This window comes from Scyliorhinus torazame, chromosome 8, assembly GCF_047496885.1.
Source record: "Scyliorhinus torazame isolate Kashiwa2021f chromosome 8, sScyTor2.1, whole genome shotgun sequence".
Lineage (NCBI taxonomy): Eukaryota > Metazoa > Chordata > Chondrichthyes > Carcharhiniformes > Scyliorhinidae > Scyliorhinus > Scyliorhinus torazame.
The window spans coordinates 243,696,584-243,713,891 of NC_092714.1; the positions used below are offsets into that span (position 1 = coordinate 243,696,584).

The window sequence follows — 17,308 nt, forward strand, 5'->3', positions numbered from 1 at the left end:
TCTCCGCAATCGGCGCGATGTCCGCCGACCGGCGCCAAAAACGGCGCGAATCAGTCCGGCATCGCGCCGCCCCAAAGGTGCGGAATTCTCCGCATCTTGAGGGGCCGAGCCCTCACCTTGAGGGGCTAGGCCCGCGCCGGACTGATTTCCGCCCCGTCAGCTGGCGGGAAAGGCCTTTGGTGCCCCGCCAGCTGGCGCGGAAATGACTTTGCCGTGCGGCGCATGCGCGGGAGCGTCAGCGGCCGCTCACGGCATCCTCGCGCATGCCCAGTGGAGGGGGTCTCTTCCGCCTCCGCCATAGTGGAGACTATGGCGAAGGCGGAAGGAAACAAGTGCCCCCATGGCACAGGCCCGCCCGGGAATCGGTGGGCCCTGATCGCGGGCCAGGCCACCTTGGGGGCACCCCCCGGGGCCAGATCGCCCCGCGCCCCCCCAGGACCCCGGAGCCCGCCCGCGCCGCCTTGTCCCGCCGGTAAGAGAGGTGGTTTGATTCTCGCTGGTGGGACAGGCATTCCAGCAGTGGGACTTCGGCCCATCGCGTGCCGGAGAATCGCTGGGGGTGGGGGGCCCGCCAACCGGTGCGGCGCGAGTCCCACCCCGGCCGAATATCCGGTGCCGGAGAATTCGGCAACCGGTGGGGGCGGGATTCACGCCGGCCCCCGGCCATTCTCCGACCCGGCGGGGGAGTCGGAGAATCCCGCCCGAGGTTTTAACATAACTGAAGGCTTTAATCGACTAGAACAGTTCCCCAGCAGCTTTGGTACAGAATGTGAGGTCTGCTGGGACGGCACCGGTTCGTATACCCCGCCCATCAAGGCGGAGCTACGTACCAACAGCCAATGGTAAACTCCTAGGTTTAACCAATGGTCTTCGGCCTCTTGGGTATGGTAATACCTGATAATACCACATTCACCCCCTGTTTAAAAAAAAAGAGTCCAGCGGAGGTGGTGGCCAGTGGTTACAATTGCATCTACATGGTATGATCAGATATGGAGGTACCGTGATACCTCTTTACAGAGTTGTCGGGAATATGTTACAAGGGTGGAAGATATATACATTCAGTGTACGTTTACGGTTATAGTAACAGTGAAACAATCAGTCGGTCGGGTGGCCTGGTCATCTTCCTGGATCGTCTGGGCTTCGGTGGTGATTCTGGTGGGGTTCTGGACGTCTGCAACTCCGGGAGTGTGGCGTCGGTCTCCATGGCAGCCTCGTCGCCCCTAGACGCCGCTGGTGGGGCCAACGGTTGGGCTGAGAGGGGGGCGCCTGTAGGGGGCGTTGGTGGGTGGGATGGCCTAGGTAGGAGTGGCGGGAGTACTGACCCTCCAGTGAGGTGCTGTGGGGGGGGGGGGTAAATGGTTCGGGTGCGCGTGGGGTTCCGGTGGACGCCAGGTCCCGGAGGGAGACTGTATCTTGCCGGCCGTCAGGGAACGCCACGTAGGCGTACTGGGGGTTAGCGTGCAGCAGGTGGACCCTCTCGACCAACGGGTCCAACTTGTGCGCCCGCACGTGCTTCCGAAGCAGGATGGGTCCGTGTGTCGCTAGCCAGGTTGAGAGTGAGGTGAGTGTGAGGAGGACTTCCTGGGGAAGACAAGGAGACGTTTATGAGATGTCTGATTGGTAGATGTACAGAGCAGCGAGCGGATGGCGTGGAGGGTCTCCGGGAGGATTTCTTGCCAGCAGGAGACTGGGAGATTCCAGACCGTTCCGTTCTCCCTCTCTACCTGCCCGTTTCCCCGGGGGTTGTAACTGGTCGTCTTGCTTGAGGCGATGCCCTTGCTGAGCAGGAATTGACGCAGTTCGTCGCTCATAAAGGAGGACCCCCTATCACTGTGTATGTATGCGGGGAACCCGAACAGTGTAAAGATACCCTGGAGGGCCTTGATGACGGTGTTTGCGGTCATGTCGGGGCAGGGGATGGCGAATGGGAACCGGGAGTACTCGTCAATCACGTTCAGGAAATACGTGTTGCGGTCGGTAGAGGGGAGGGGACCTTTGAAGTCCATGCTGAGGCGTTCAAAGGGATGGGAAGCCTTTATCAGGTGCGCCCTCTCTGGCCGGTAGAAGTGTGGTTTGCACTCCGCGCAGATTTGGCAGTCCCTGGAGACTGTCCCGACCTCCTCGATGGATTAGGCAAGGTTGCGGGTCTTAATGAAGTGGAAAAAACGAGTGACTCCCGGGTGGCAGAGGTCCTCGTGGAGGGCTCAGAGGCGGTCCACTTGTGCGGTGGCACACGTGCCGCGGGACAGGGCATCGGAAGGCTCATTTAGCTTCCCAGGACGGTACAAGATCTCGTAGCTGTAGGTGGAGAGTTCTATCCTCCACCGTAAGATCTTGTCGTCCTTTATCTTGCCCCGCTGTGCATTATCAAATATGAAGGCCACCGACCGTTGGTCAGTGAGGAGAGTGAATCTCCTGCTGGCCAGGTAATGCCGCCAATGTCGCACAGCTTCTACTATGGCTTGCACCTCTTTTTCGACCGAGGAATGGCGAATTTCTGCAGCATGGAGGGTACGGGAGAAGAAGGTCATGGGTCTGCCCGCTTGGTTGAGGATGGCGGCCAGAGCTACGTCGGACGCATCGCTCTCGAACTGGAAGGGGAGGGACTCGTCGATGGCGCGCATCGTGGCCTTTGCAATGTCTGCTTTGATGTGGCAGAAGACCTGGCGGGCCTCCCTCGATAGGGGTAAGGTTGTGGATTGGATTAGGGGTTGGGCTTTGTCTGCGTAGCTGGGGACCCACTGTGCGTAATAACTGAAAAACCCGAGGCAGCGCTTCAGGGCCTTGGGGCAGTGAGGGAGGGGGAATTCCATAAGGGGGGCCATGCATTCAGGGTCAGGGCCTATTTCGCACTACGTAGCCGAGGATGGCTAGGCGGTCGGTGCTAAATACGCATTTATCCTTATTATACGTTAAGTTAAGGATTTTCGCGGTCTGGAGAAATTTCCGGAGGTTGGTGTCGTGGTCCTGCTGGTCATGGCTGCAGATGGTGACGTTATCCAGATACGGGAACGTTGCGCGTAAGCCGTATCGGTCAACCATTCGGTCCATCTCGCGTTGGAAGACCGAGACCCCATTAGTGACACCAAAGGGAACCCTTAAAAATTGGTAGAGCCGCCCATCTGCTTCGAAGGCAGTGTACTTGCGGTCACTAGTGCGGAGGGCTAGCTGATGGTAAGCGGACTTGAGATCCACCGTGGAGAAGACCTTGTATTGTGCGATCCTGTTCACCAGGTCGGATATGTGGGGGAGAGGGTACGCATCCAGCTGCGTAAACCTGTTGATGGTCTGACTGTAGTCAATGACCATCCTATGTTTCTCCCCGGTCTTCGTCACCACTACTTGAACTCTTCAGGGACTGTTGCTAGCTTCAATGACCCCTTCCCTCAGTAGCCTTTGGACCTCTGACCTGATGAAGGTCCGGTCCTGGGCACTGTACCGTCTATCCTGGTGGCGACGGGTTTGCAGTCCGGGGTGAAGTTCGCAAACAGGGAAGGTGGGTCGACCTTAAGGGTCGCGAGGCCGCAGACAGTAAGGGGAGGTATAGGGCCACCGAATTTTAAGGTCAGGCTTTGCAAGTTACATTGGAAGTCCAACCCCAGGAGTGTAGCCGCGCAGAGATGCAGCTGGACATAAAGGTGGAAATTGTTGAATTTCCTGCCTTGGACAGTGAGGTCTGCTCGGCAGAACCCCTTTATCTCCACCGAGTGTGACCCGGAGGCCAGGGAGATTCTTTGGTTTACAGGGTGGGTAACCAGTAACAGCGCCTTACTGTGTCGGGGTGTATAAAGCTCTCCGTGCTCCCAGAGTCGATCAGGCAAAAGGTCTCGTGGCCATGGATGAACACCGTCGTCGTTGCAGTTGCGAGTGTCCGAGGTCGATTTTGGTCCAGCGTCACCGAGGCCAGATGGAGCAGTTGCGGGTTGTGATCAGGCAGCGTGTAGTCGGCCGTGCTGGGGGCCTGAGGCCCCATCCAAGATGGCGTCTCCCATGGATCGCACATGGTGGTCGGGGATGGACAAAATGGTGGCGGGGATGGACAAAATGGCGGCGCCCATCCGTCCAGCGAGGTGTCCGAGGGGCAAGATGGCCCCGTCGGACGTGGCCCTAGGATAGGGGGGTGGCGGTGAGTGCTGGCCGCCTGGGGCCCGAGGGGAAGATTGCCGCGGCGGTCCGGAGTCGCTGGAAACCGCGGCCACGGCTTGAGCTTGGCAGACCCCCACAAAATGGCCCTTCTTGCCGCACCCTTTGCAGGTGGAGGTGCGGGCCGGGCAGCGCGTGAGGGGATGCTTCGCCTGCCCGCAGAAGAAACAGTGGTGCCCGACGGAGTAAGCGGGCCATCTTCCAGTGCAGGCCTGCGGGGACACTGGGAAGGTCAGTGGGGCTGCCGCTGCGGGATGCCACACAGCCCAGGGGGCCGCCGCGCGGTCGGGCGCATAGGACTGCGCATTTCTGGAGGCAACATCCATGGACCCTGCCAGGGCCTATGCCTCTCTCAGTCCCAGGGTGTCCTTTTCTAAGTGTCTTTGGCGGATCTCTGAGGAGCTCATACCTGCTATGAAGGCATCCCGGATTAGATGTTCCGTGTGCTCGCTGCCCGAGACTTGCGGGCAGCCACAGTTTCTGCCCAGCACCAGTAGCGCACGGTAGAAGTCCTCCAGCGATTCCCCGGGGCTTTGTCGGCTAGTTGCGAGCAGGTGACGTGCGTAGACCTGGTTTACAGGGCGGATATAATGTCCTTTTAACAGTTCGATTGCAGCATCGTAGTCCTCCACCTCCTCAATGAGGGTGAAGATCCCAGGGCTTACTCTCGAGTGCAGGAGATGCAGTTTCTGTTCTCCTGAGGGGGTGTCTCCGGCCGTCTCGAGGTAGCCTTGAAAGCACACCAGCCAGTGCTTAAATATCGTCGCCGAGTTCTCCGCGTGGGGGCTGAGTTGTAGACACTCCGGCTTGATTCGGAGATCCATTCTTTCAGCTTAAGTCTAGTCGATTAAATTGATGCACGATCAATTACACTCAAAGACGAGGTTGTAACATAACTGAAGGCTTTAATCGACTAGAACTGTTCCCCAGCAGCTTTGGTACAGAAAGTGAGGGCTGCTGGGACAGCACCGGTTCTTATACCCCACCCGTCAAGGCGGAGCTGCGTACCAACAGCCAATGGTAAACTCCTAGGTCTTCGGCCTCTTAGGTACTGTAATACCTGATAATACCACACTCCCTATCTGCCCTTGCAACTTGATTATCTGAAGCATCCTGAACAAAGTTCATTTCTGTTCTCCAATCTACCTTCACAGCTGTTAAACAGAACTTTAAAGGTTATTAAAGTCAACCGCTGGTCTCCTGCCACCCAGCATGAGCACCTTGAAGTCCCTCAAAAAAGCTGTGTCTATTCAGAACTGTTGCAAATTATCCATTTTCCATTTTGATGGTACGGTTGCTTATTCTCCTTTTTTAAAAAAGGCAACGGGCTGGATTCGCCGATTGCCGACACCGAAATTGTGTTCGGCGAATGGCCGGAGAATCCACTTTTACGCTGGAATCGGGGGCGGCACTGTTTTCGTGATCCTCTGCTTCCTCAAAAGCAGCGTACTCGATTATGCCACACACCATCAAGAAGGCCTGAGGCCCTCCCCTGAAGCTCCGCCCCTGATGGGCCAAGTCCCCAGCGGCGTGGGGCATGTGTCCTCACAACATTTGTGGACATCGTGTGGCGGCTGTGGACTGTGTCCAGCGCCGCCACAGTCGGGAGGGGGGAGCCGTTCCGCTGGCAGGGGGGGGGGGGGGCTTCGTCAGTGGCTGGGGGGACTGGTGGGGGTGGTCCGAGGGTGGCGAGGAGGTCAGTTTTTGGCAGGCTGGGTCCGCGCGTGGCCTGCGCCATGCTGTACGACACAGCCGCCACAGGCTACGTTCGCAGCCATGGACCGGCCATTCTGCAGCCGTATCCGCCGACCAGATGGATCCTGCTGACATAGCCACAGAAACAGAGAATCCAGCCCAACATTTCTGTTATGTTCTAGTACTGTAACAATGATTGAGTCGGCGTACCAAAGAACATCTAGTTCTGGACTAGTCAAATTCATTATTGTATAACAAACTGTGGGTTGGAAACTAATACTATCAAACTGGAACAATCACAAATACAACTAACCACGACGACTTCTCCTACAGACTCCCCCTAAGGTAGAGTGTCACATGGCATAACTTACCTGCCACCTAGTGGGCGGAGGTCAACCATATTTGCATGTACAATTGCTTATGCATATCACTCCAGTTTCTGCCTTACTTTTTTTTTCCAATTCTAGTCTGGACATGTTTAAACTCTTTCATTGCTCTACTCTGTTCCTACGTTCTGTTTTTGCATCAAACGTAAAGTCGCCATAGTCCCAGATGAGCATAGGCTGCTTTCCCCTTTGATTGAACTTGAGGATCACCACACCTCAGGTAAGGGGCACGTTTGAGAAGACGGAGCCTTCATGGATAACCTCAACGGATAATGGAATAGTCCAATTGATGTCAAGGGTGGAACTTCCTGTTGCAGCTGGGGTGGGGCCGTAAAATGTGGAGAGCTGTTCAAAACTCCGTGAAGTCCTGTCGACGTAAAAGCCTGCTTTAAGTCTGTGAAATCTGCTGCTTTCCACCCTCCAGTAAGAACTCTGGCTTGGCTTCCATCATTTTGAAAATGCATACTTCTGACTTCTGGTCTCATTTGTCTCAATTCAACGTTCACATTTCCTGAAATATGATTGTGTTTCTCATGTCTGTAAAAATAGTGACCTATTTTATCTTTTTTAATCATAGAATCCCTACAGTGCAGAAGGAGACTATTCGGCCCATCGAGTCTGCACCGGTCCTCTGAAAGTGCACTCCACCCAGGCCCCCACCCTATCCCCTGCATCCCATAACCCCACCTGATCCGCACATCTTTGGACACTAAGGGGCAATTTAGCATGGCCAATTCACCTAATTCACCTAATCTGCACATCTTTGGACTGGGAGGAATCCGGAGCACCGGAGGAAACCCACGCAGACACGGGGCGAACCATTTACCTTACATCTGTATGCTTTAAAGTCATGGAAACTCTGTTTGCTTTCAAATTATTTGCCATTGTGAATCCACATTCAACAGTGTGATTTTCAGCAGAACTGTTTCATTTGAGTCTTTGGGCTGGATTCTCCGTTTGGGAGACTAAGTCCCCACGGACAACTGGCCACCAATTCCCCGTTTTGCTGGGGGCTAGCAGGGAGGCAGGGTAGAGCTCGCAGCTCTAGCTGCCGATACGGCCCTGAGCATTTCCGGTTCCATGGCCGCGCATGCGCAAGGCGGCGGCCTGCAGCGGCCGCGTCGTGCTTCATGGTGGACTCAGCCCACAGACCCGGAACTCAAAAGTAATGCCCCCCTTTGACCACTCACGCGCACCGGACCGCCCGCCCACTGTGCTCCCAGCCCCGAATGAAGCCCCTCCTGCCCGCGGATCAGCCCTCCCCGACTGTGGCGGCGTCGGACTGAGTCTGCAGCCGCCACGCGAGGTTCCCAGACGGTGTGAGCACACGTAACCCACGCCGTCGGGAACGCGGCTGGTCAGGGATGAAGCATCGTGGGGCGGGGCAATGGCCTGAGGCCGGAGTATGCCACTTTTCAGGGGGCGGAGGACACAAAATCCGGTGCCGCCCCGATATTGACGTCAAAACGGAATCTCGATTCGCGATTTCGGCGTCGTGGAGCGGAAAATCCAGACCTTTGCTTCTTGAGTACTGCTATTCAACATGTTAATGAATCATCTGTTGGTAAAATGGGTATCTGCTAAAGCTTTGAACTTACCATCACATGGGCACTCAACAAAGTTACGTTCATGAATGTGCAGTTTCTTGTCAAATCTCTTTCAATACTGTAGCTATTGGCTTCTTCTCTGACACAGCTGCCATTAATGTGGAGCCTTCCTAGGTTCCTGTTCTCCCTCGCTCTCATTTCATTTTCTGTTCCAATGATCACTCATCATCAAACCACATCTATTCTTCTACTAATTTCATTTTAAATCCATGAATGTCTTTTAGATTGGACCCCCTCAGTTCTTGGAAATTCCAATACGCTCTTCGTGCAATGATTGAATTCTGGTGTCTTGCTTTCCTTTGTGCCTTCTATAAAACAATTAAAATATTGTTTCTTTTCATTTTTCAAAGATGTGAGCCCCGAAATTCATGTTACGGGAATATTGCTTCCAAATGATTAATGCATTTCCCAATTCTGCTGCCCACTTATATTGAGGAGCACCATAAACAGCTGCTCTCCTCTGTCGGATTCCGCCCTGAAAAAACGTGTTTCACTCACGGATCAGTTTTTATTTTCCTCAATTTAATCCTGGAGCTTCACTCTGAGCAGCTTTAAGTGACCGTCGAGCAATGTTATTGAACACCTGCTCAGTGCTGATCATCAGTTTATAGAACTTATCAGTAAAAGTCTAAAACTATCAGCTTCAGCCTTGAAAAGCCACAGGATGAAACTGTTAGCATTTTACTGATCAGCTATAAAAATTGATCCTCGGAATGAGCAATTGTTCAATAACGCCGCTCAGTGTCACTCTCCGGAGCTGAACAATCCTCTGCTCAGAACTCAGTCTTGGGACTATATCAAGGAATATGGAGGCTTATGGTAAAACATGGTGGAAAGTAGAAGCTGCGAGGACAAAGGGGAGGTGCTACAGCTGCTTGATCTTTTTACTTTTTCTCAGGGTGTGGGTAACAGTTAAATTCATCGCCCACCCCTAGTTACCTGAAATGGCGGGGGCTTTCTCTTTGAACCATTGCAGCTCTTTCTGGTGATGGTGCACCCACAGTGGCTTTAGATAGAGCTTTCCACAACATTAACCAAGTGATGGTGAAGAAACAGCAATACATTTTGTATTCAAGATATTGTGAGATTTTGGGGGGGACAATATGAAGGCAATGATGTTCCTAAGACTTGGCCACTCTTGTTGCGAGAGGTCACATGGGAGGGTGGGTCAAAGTCGCCTTTCTGGCTTGAAGGAGAGAGGGATTACATTTTAACAGACAGAACCTTTACCAATATTGGCTAACATTAAATGTGGAGGTGTTTTCAAATCGAACTTGGGAAATGCTATTATTTTCAAATAGTAAGCGACAGCTCAATGATTCTTGTGTTATAATGAACATAATGACACACCAAAATTTCCTGAATTGTTTTTTTTAAGAGGTCATGACAGCAGATTTAAAGAAAAGAGAGACAACACTTAAAGAGAGTGAATTGTGATTAGTATTCACAAGGAAAAGATTCTGAGGATATTTAAATGTAGAATTTGTTCATTTTCCTCCTCAGAAAGGGAGCAATAATTGATGTGTCATTGCAACAGTGAGGGGAAAATGTGATCTTCCCACTGGCACTGATCTTGGTAGCAGCACATGCCTGAGAATGATGAGGACATGGAGGGGAATACTGAGAAATTAGGACTGCTGAACAATCACTGAGATTGACATGCATTTTAAAAAAAAAAAATTTAGAGTACCCAATTATTTTTTTCCAATTAAGGGGCAATTTAGCATGGCCAATCCACCTAACCTGCACGTCTTTGGGTCGTGGGGATTAGACCCACGCAGACATGGGGAGAAAGTGCTAACTCCACCTGGACAGTGACCCGGGCCGGGATTGAACCCGGGTCCTCGGCGCCATAGGCAGGAGTGCTAACTATTGTGCCTATGTGCCGCCCCTTTTCTTTTAATGGGAGACATGCATAACGTATAATCAGGAAAGTTAATGGGGGTTCCCAAAATGATTTCTATAAATTTTTAGGTCATCTGCCATCTTGGATGCCTATGTAATGTTTGGATTAACAATGATCCATTGAACGTCGTCTGATGTTGTCATGGCTTTTGTTTGTATACCAAAAGCTATGTAAGTAAAACACATTCCCTCACAGCTCTAGTCTTAAAATATAGTGCTTTGTTGGCTCTGCAAACGGTCATTCTATTGATACATATCATGTGGTCATAGCTTGTGATTGTGAAGTGTAACGCTGCATTGCAATGACTATACTAGTAGACCCAAAATATTGCTCCTAGTTTGACAATTTGTACAATGCAAGGCTCTGTTTACTCATTCAGTTGCAGCAAGTTTACATACCCAGGTCCCAGGGTCCCAGGTTCGATTCCCCGCTGGGTCACTGTCTGTGCGGAGTCTGCACATTCTCCCCGTGTCTCCGTGGGTTTCCTCCGGGTGCTCTGGTTTCCTCCCACAGTCTAAAGACGTGCACGTTAGGTGGATTGCCGTCCTAAATTTCCCTGAGTGACCAAAAAAAAGGTTAGGAGGGGTTATTGGGTTACGGGGATAGGATGGAAGTGAGGGCTAAAGTGGGTCGGTGCAGACTCGATGGGCTGAATGGCCTCCTTCTTCACTGTAAGTTCTATGTTCTATACCTAATAAATCTTTTCAAGTTGATTTTGTGCTACACAAGTTGAATTCCTCAATGAATTGGCAGATTGCTCGGCTCTGTTGCTCAAAATAATTCTCACAATACATTAGAAGGCCAAGAGAAAACCTTCAACATTTTTGCAATCTGCGCTTCTAGGTTCCAACATAATGCAACCTTGGGCTAACATGGAGCTTAAAATGTCTTCTAGATCAATTCCTATCGCTTCAATCTGAGCCGTTTTCTGGCCTTTTGTGCGTTCTTGAAAAGCCATCGTGTTTGTCGGATTGAGGCAAGTTTCACTTAATGTATAATGTATAATTCTGCTGTTAAGGCGCTTCAGAATCCACTTAAACAGTAAATCGCTATTAAATTTAATTATTGATTTTGAGTGTTTGGGATGTGAGATTGGAAAGTGCTTGTGAGATTTTGGCTGTAGGAAGTGGCTGGACTTGGTGCTGTTTACAGGTTGTTTTGGATCTGTAACAAAGGGGGTGATTCTCCGGCCCCACTCGCGTAGGCGCAAATCGCATTATGGCCAGAGACTCTCGCAAGAGGGCCATAATGTGATTTGTGCCGGGGAGAACTCATTTAGTGATTCTCCCCACCCCGTCCAGCAAAGTAATTTGATTCTCACCATCTCTGGTTGTGAACCAGGGGCGAGATTCTCCGACCCCCGCCGGGTCGGAGAATCGCCGGGGGCTGGCGTGAATCTCGCCCCCGGCAGTTGCCGAATTCTCTGGCACTGGATATTCGGCGGGGGAGGGAATCGCGCCGCGCCGGTTGGCGGCCCCCCCCCGCGATTCTCCGGCCCGGATGGGCCGAAGTCCCACCGCTAAAATGCCTATCCCGCCGGCGTAGATTAAACCACCTACCTTACCAGCGGGACAAGGCAGCGCGGGTGGGCTCCAGGGTCATGGGGGGGACGCGGGGCGACCTGGCCCCGGGGGGTGCCCCCACGGTGGCCTGGCCCGCGATCGGGGCCCACCGATCCGCAGACGGGCCTGTGCCGTGGGGGCACTCTTTCCCTTCCGCCTTCGCCACGGTCTCCACCATGGCGGAGGTGGAAGAGACTCCCTCCACTGTGCATGCGCGGGAATGCCATCAGCGGCCGCTAACGCTCCCGCGCATGCGCCACCCAGAGATGTCATTTCCGCGCCAGCTGGCGGGGCGGAAATTCGTCCGGCGCCGGCCTGGCCCCTTAAGGTTGGAGCTCGGCCCCCAAAGATGCAGAGCATTCCGCACCTTTGGGGCGGCGCGATTCCCGACTGATTTGCGCCGTTTTGGGCGCCAGTCGGCGGACATCGCGCGGATATCGGAGAATTTCACCCCAGGTTAGCACATTTAAATCTTCATTTAAATATGTACGATCTATTTTAAGCTGGATTCACCTGGCTCCTGGAATTCACCCACCTGCCTGCGCAACGTGAAGTTGGCGGGAATCATTACTGGTCTCCAAAAACAGAGAAAAGACGTGATGATCATGCCGGGGGCCATGGAGGCCATTGTAGCCGCTGGATGGTCAAAGACCCTGCCACCCTGGCAGTGCCAACCTGGCAATTAATGTCTCCTAACCACATCAAAGTGCTTTTACTCCCTCTTTTTCTCAGTAGAAAGCACTCAGCTCCTTTTGATGTGGTGAGGAACTGTCAACTATAGCAAGAGTGTTTAGAAACATTGTGGTTAGGGTAATTGAGATGCATTCATGTGTGAATGGAAAGAAAATTAAACCCCCGAAGCAGCTGTGTCTAGACGAATAAACCTGTCAATCACTGGCTAGTGAAATGTATTTCTCTGTGTAATTGAAGGGGAGTTTTGCACTTAAAAGGCTGCTAAGGGATTTGAAGCCCTTGAAGTGTACTTATTTTCGGAGGAAGCCTCTGACATTTGTAACTGCTGTTGTTTTGAACACTTTTGCCTGAGGCGGCAGATCTTAGGGAATCTTAGGTAAGTGAAAATGAAATGATTTTTCACTCTACCGCCTGGACTGCTCTTCAGCTTTCAGTGGGTATCTCTGATGGGGGTCTCTGATGAGGTTGACTGGTGGTGGGGGGGGGGGGGGGGGGGGACAGGGGGGGGGGGGTACTTGGGGGTTGGTGCTGGGGGTCACATGCTTGTGTGCTGGGGGGGGGGGGGCCATTACTCTTATTGTGGGGAAGGATAGCTCTACCTGTCAGCGAGGAGGTGGCAGGATTTGCATTGTGCGGGGAAGGGAGCTATCCAATCGAATTTTGGATGCACATCAGTTATGATATGACCCCCGTGACCGACCTTGCGGCCCATCCCGTTAGGGCCACACTTTGGCAAACTTGCACCAAAGCCTGCCCGGTGGATTTCCTGCTGTGGCGGTCAGAGCATAAGCGGGGTGCAGGAGACTTGTCCCTTGAGTCCATTAAAGACATCAAAATTGATTTAAATGCTTGATTTGCATCCTCCCGCCGGGGTGGGTAGCGCATTGAAGCTGCCAGCGGGGGATGGCGCCAAACTCATTTTTCTCTCGACGCTCCATTCTCCGCACAATCAGAATTCCCAACCAGAGCAATGTTGCGTAGAGGATCCACCCCAAATCATTGAAATGTGCAGCACATGAGAGAAATTTGATGAGAAATCTTCTTGTTTCCATCTCTATCATCTCATCATTGGGTACATTTTCATTGTGCCTGAGATTTAAAGTTACAATGCACCATCGTTGAAAAACGTGATCAATTTAAATGTTTTCCTTGTATCAATTTCAGGAATATCCAGTGTACTTATTTTTGTAGCGCTGAGCTCCGCTCTTCGTCAGAAGGTTTCTGCCGATCACGCACTCAGAACCCAGGAATCAAAGCAATGATCATTGGCACAATATATAAAAGATTGTTTATTGAACTTGTGTGCAGAATTTTAACATGACCGTGTGGATAAGATTGGGTGTGAGTGGCAGGGTGGGTAATGGCGATGTTCATGGAAAAAAAGTGGAAGGCGGCCAGGAAGCTGGCTTCCAGTTTCAATCAGGAGAGACTGTGGCAGTGTCTAGGCAGTGCATAGACTTTTAATTGGACACATTGTGCAAGCTTTCCTATTCTTACAGCTTGAAGGTTTAACCGCTATTTAGACTTCTCATTCTTCAACTTCTTGCTTGCGTTCACATCCTGATACCCTGAGCTGGCCAGGGGAAAGGTTAAGGCTGCACACAGCAACTGAAAATCTATGAATATAATTGGATAACTTTAGATGCCCCTGGCCTTTGAATTTGGTGTCAAGATGAACATACTTGACTGCTATGAAGCACATTCTAAACAGTAGAACATAAGTTTAGGAGCAAGTTTCAGGAAAAGTGCAGTGTAAGTCAAATAAGTGGAATGGTGTAATGCAAGCACATTATTTGTCAATCAAGTTAAATACCTAAAATGCTTCAGATTTAAACAAAAACCATGGCAGCACTTTAAAGAGATTTCATTGGCTGAGAAGTGATTTCATAACTCCACATTCCTGTCTACACCTGAAAACCGTTCACACCTTTCTTATTAAGAATCTATCTAGCTTTAAAGACTCTGCTTCCATCACCTTTTCAGGCAGAGAACTTCAAAGACTCACAACCCACTGAGAGAGAAAATCCCTCCTCATCTCAGTCCGAAATGGGTGGCCCCTTATTTTTAAACAGTGAACCCTAGTTCTGGATTCTCACATAAGAAAAGACATCCTTTCTACGTCCACCATGCCGAGACACCTCAAGATCTTTGTGTTTCAATCAACTGTTCTCTTACTCTTCTATACTCCAGTGGATACTAGCCTGTCCAACCTTTCCTCATAAGACAACTGGCCTGTTCCAATTATCAGTCTAGTAAACCTTCTCTGAACTGCTTTCAGCATATTTACATTCTTCCTTAAATAAGTAGATCAATACTGTACACAGTACTTCATATGTGGTCTCCCCAAAGCTTTGTATAACTGAAGGATAACTTATCTAATTTTGTATTGTGGTTAGCACTGCTGGCTCGCAGCGCCAGGGACCGGGGGCCATTCCGGCCTCAGGTGACTGTCTGTGTAGAGTTGGCACTTTCTGCCTGTGTCTGTGTGGGTTTCCTCCGGGTGCTCCAGTTTCCTCCCATAGTCCAGAGATCATAGAATTTACAGTGCAGAAGGAGGCCATTCAGCCCATCGAGTATGCACCGGCCCTTGGAAAGAGCACCCTACCTAAGCCCCACGCCGCCACCCTATCCCCTTTATCCCGGTAACCCAGTAACCCCACCTAACTATTTTGGACACTAAGGGCAATTTAGCATGGCCAATCCACCTAACCTGCACATCTTTGGACTGTGGGAGGAAACCGGAGCACCCGGAGGAAACCCATGCACACACGGGGAGAAGGTGCAGACCCCACACAGACAGTGGCCCAAGCTGGGAATCAAACCTGGGACCCTGGAGCTGTGAAGCACCTGTGCTAACCACTATGCTACTGTGGGTGCTCCAGATCTGCAGGTTAAGTGGATTGGCCATGAACAATGCGCAGGGACAGGGCAAGGGAGTAGGCCTAGATAGAATGCTCTTTCAGAGAGTCAGTGCAGACTCGATTGGCTGAATGGCCTCCTGCTGCACTGTAGGGTTTCTACGGGTATTCCCCTCACAATAAAATCACTTGCTGTACCTAGAAACTAGCCTTTTGTAAGTCAAGCGCCAGTCCACCCGGATCCCACAGCATCTCAATGATCTGCTATCTTTCATCATTTAAATAACATACTGTTTTATTTTTCTTGCAAAAATTAGCATTTTCACATTTTCCTGCATAATACTCCATTTGCCAGATTTTTGCCCACTCACTTCACCTATCTGTGTCGCTTTGTAGCTTTCCTGTGTCTCCATCACAACTTACTTTCCTACCTACCTTGGTATCATCTGCAGACTTACTAATCCATGCCTTCTGTTCCTTCATCCTAACCATTTGTATGAATTGCAAACAGTTGAGGGGCGGGATTCTCCGCGAACCAGGGGGGTGGTCCACTCCGGCGCCGAGGAGTGGCGTGAACCACCCCGAAGGGCTTGGCACCACGCCAACTGGTGCCGAAGGGCCTCCGCCGGCCGGCGTGAGTTGGCTCATATGCGGGAGCGCCAGCGCGTGCTGGCGTCATCCCAGCGCATTCGCAGGGGGGTTCTTCTCCGCACCGGCCATGGCGGAGGCTGACAGCAGACGGTGCAGAGGGAAAGAATGCCCCCACGGCACAGGCCCGCACACGGATCGGTGGGCCCCGATTGCGGGCCAGGCCACCATGGGGGCACCCCCCGGGCCAGATCCCCCCCCCCTCCGAGGACTCTGCAGGCCGCCCCTGGAGACAGGTCCCGCCGGCGGGACCAGCCGAAAACTGGCAGCCACTCGGCACATCGCGGGCCGGAGAATCGCCGGGGCGGGGTGGGGGTGGGAGGGCGATGCCAGCGGCGCGATTCCTGCCCCCGCCAAAACCCCAGCACCGGAGAATACGGCAGCCGGCGGGACGGAATTCACACTGCCCCCCAGCGATCCGCCGACCCGGTGGGGGAGTCGGAGAATCCCGCCCCAGGTCGCAGCACTGATACTTGTGGCATGCCACTCGTTACATCTTTCCAACCTGAAAATGGCCCATTGATGCCTATTCTTCATTTCCTGTTAGCTAGTCAATCTTCTAAGTCAGTGGCCGGGATTCTCCCCTACCTGGCGGGACGGGGGGGTCCCAGCGGGATGGAGTGGCGGGAACCACTCCGGCGTCGGGCCGCCCCAAAGTGCGGATTTCTCTGCACCTTTAGGGGCCAAGCTCTCAGCTTGAGGGGCTGGGCCAGCGCCGGAGTGGTTGGTGCACCGCCGGCCGGTGGGAAAGGCCTTTGGCGCCACGGCAGCCAGGGCCGAAAGGACTACGCCGGCCGGCGGAAGTCCGCGCAAGCGCGGGAGCGTCAGCGGCTGCTGACGTCAACCCTGTGCATGCGCAGGGGGTGGTTTCTCTTCCACGTCGGCCATGGTGAAGGCTGTGGCCGAGGTGGAGGGAAAAGAGTGCCCCCACGGCACGGGCCCACCCGCGGATCGGTGGGCCCCGATCGTGGGCCAGGCCACTGTGGGGGCACTCCCCAGGACCAGGTCGCCTCGCGCCCCCCCCCCCAGGACCCCAGAGCCTGCCCGCGCCGCCTGGTCCCGCCGGTAAGAGAGGTGGTTTGATTCTCGCCGGCAGGACTGGCATTCCAGCAGCAGGACTTCGGCCCATTGCGGGCCAGAGAATCGCTGGGGGGGGGGGGGGGCTCGCCGACCGGCGCGGCGCGATTCCCGCCCCCACCGAATGTTTCCCCCCCCCCCCCCGTTAACTCTCTTTCTTCGCAGATGCTGCCTGACCTGCTGAGTACTTCCAGCATTTTCTGTTTTGTTTCAAATTTCCACCATTCACTGTATTTTGCTTTTGGGCTATGTAAATAAAAGTTGAATATTGCTGAAAAGAGGGACATGTTACTGAAGCTTTTCATTTTGCATTCATCAGGACAAACACAAGAATGCCAAATTTCAAACACTCACAGCAAGTTAAACTACTGGAGAAAAGGGCGCTGATTGGTTAGCAAGTCGACTTTGATTGGTCGAGGCATTGCCATGCGGAAGGCAACAGGGAACTATAAGCTCCCTATGCTACAAGGTAATTCAATGAATGATCGAGGCTTGAACATATTCCTTTGTTTGCAGACAATGGGTCCCTGCATGTGAGTGAAGGTGAGCAAATGGCTAGGACCCTATTTACAAGATTACTGATATATCCAATTTTATAACGCATGGAGCTATCCAAATCTCAATGTGTGTGTTGACCGGTGAAGGTAGGCTTGTGGTACACAGTAGTGGAGAACCCATTAATGGATTTCTCTGCTATCATGTTGAGGATCTTAGATTGCTGTATCTCAAAAGT

The 17,308-nt window shown here is 52.4% G+C and overlaps 1 protein-coding gene across 4 annotated transcripts in view; it reads left to right on the forward strand.

The window, feature by feature from the left end:
* Positions 1–17,308, forward strand: part of LOC140428495 (disks large-associated protein 1-like) — a 720,347-nt gene that overhangs the window by 102,176 nt on the left and 600,863 nt on the right. Inside the window, exon 3 of one of the 4 annotated variants that reach the window (XM_072515041.1) lies at positions 16,895–17,118. The exons of 2 other annotated variants lie outside the window; for them this stretch is intronic. The gene's annotated coding sequence lies outside the window, so the exon portion shown is untranslated. The remainder of the gene's footprint in view (positions 1–16,894; positions 17,119–17,308) is intronic. One more of the 4 variants, XM_072515040.1, reaches the window with a different exon arrangement.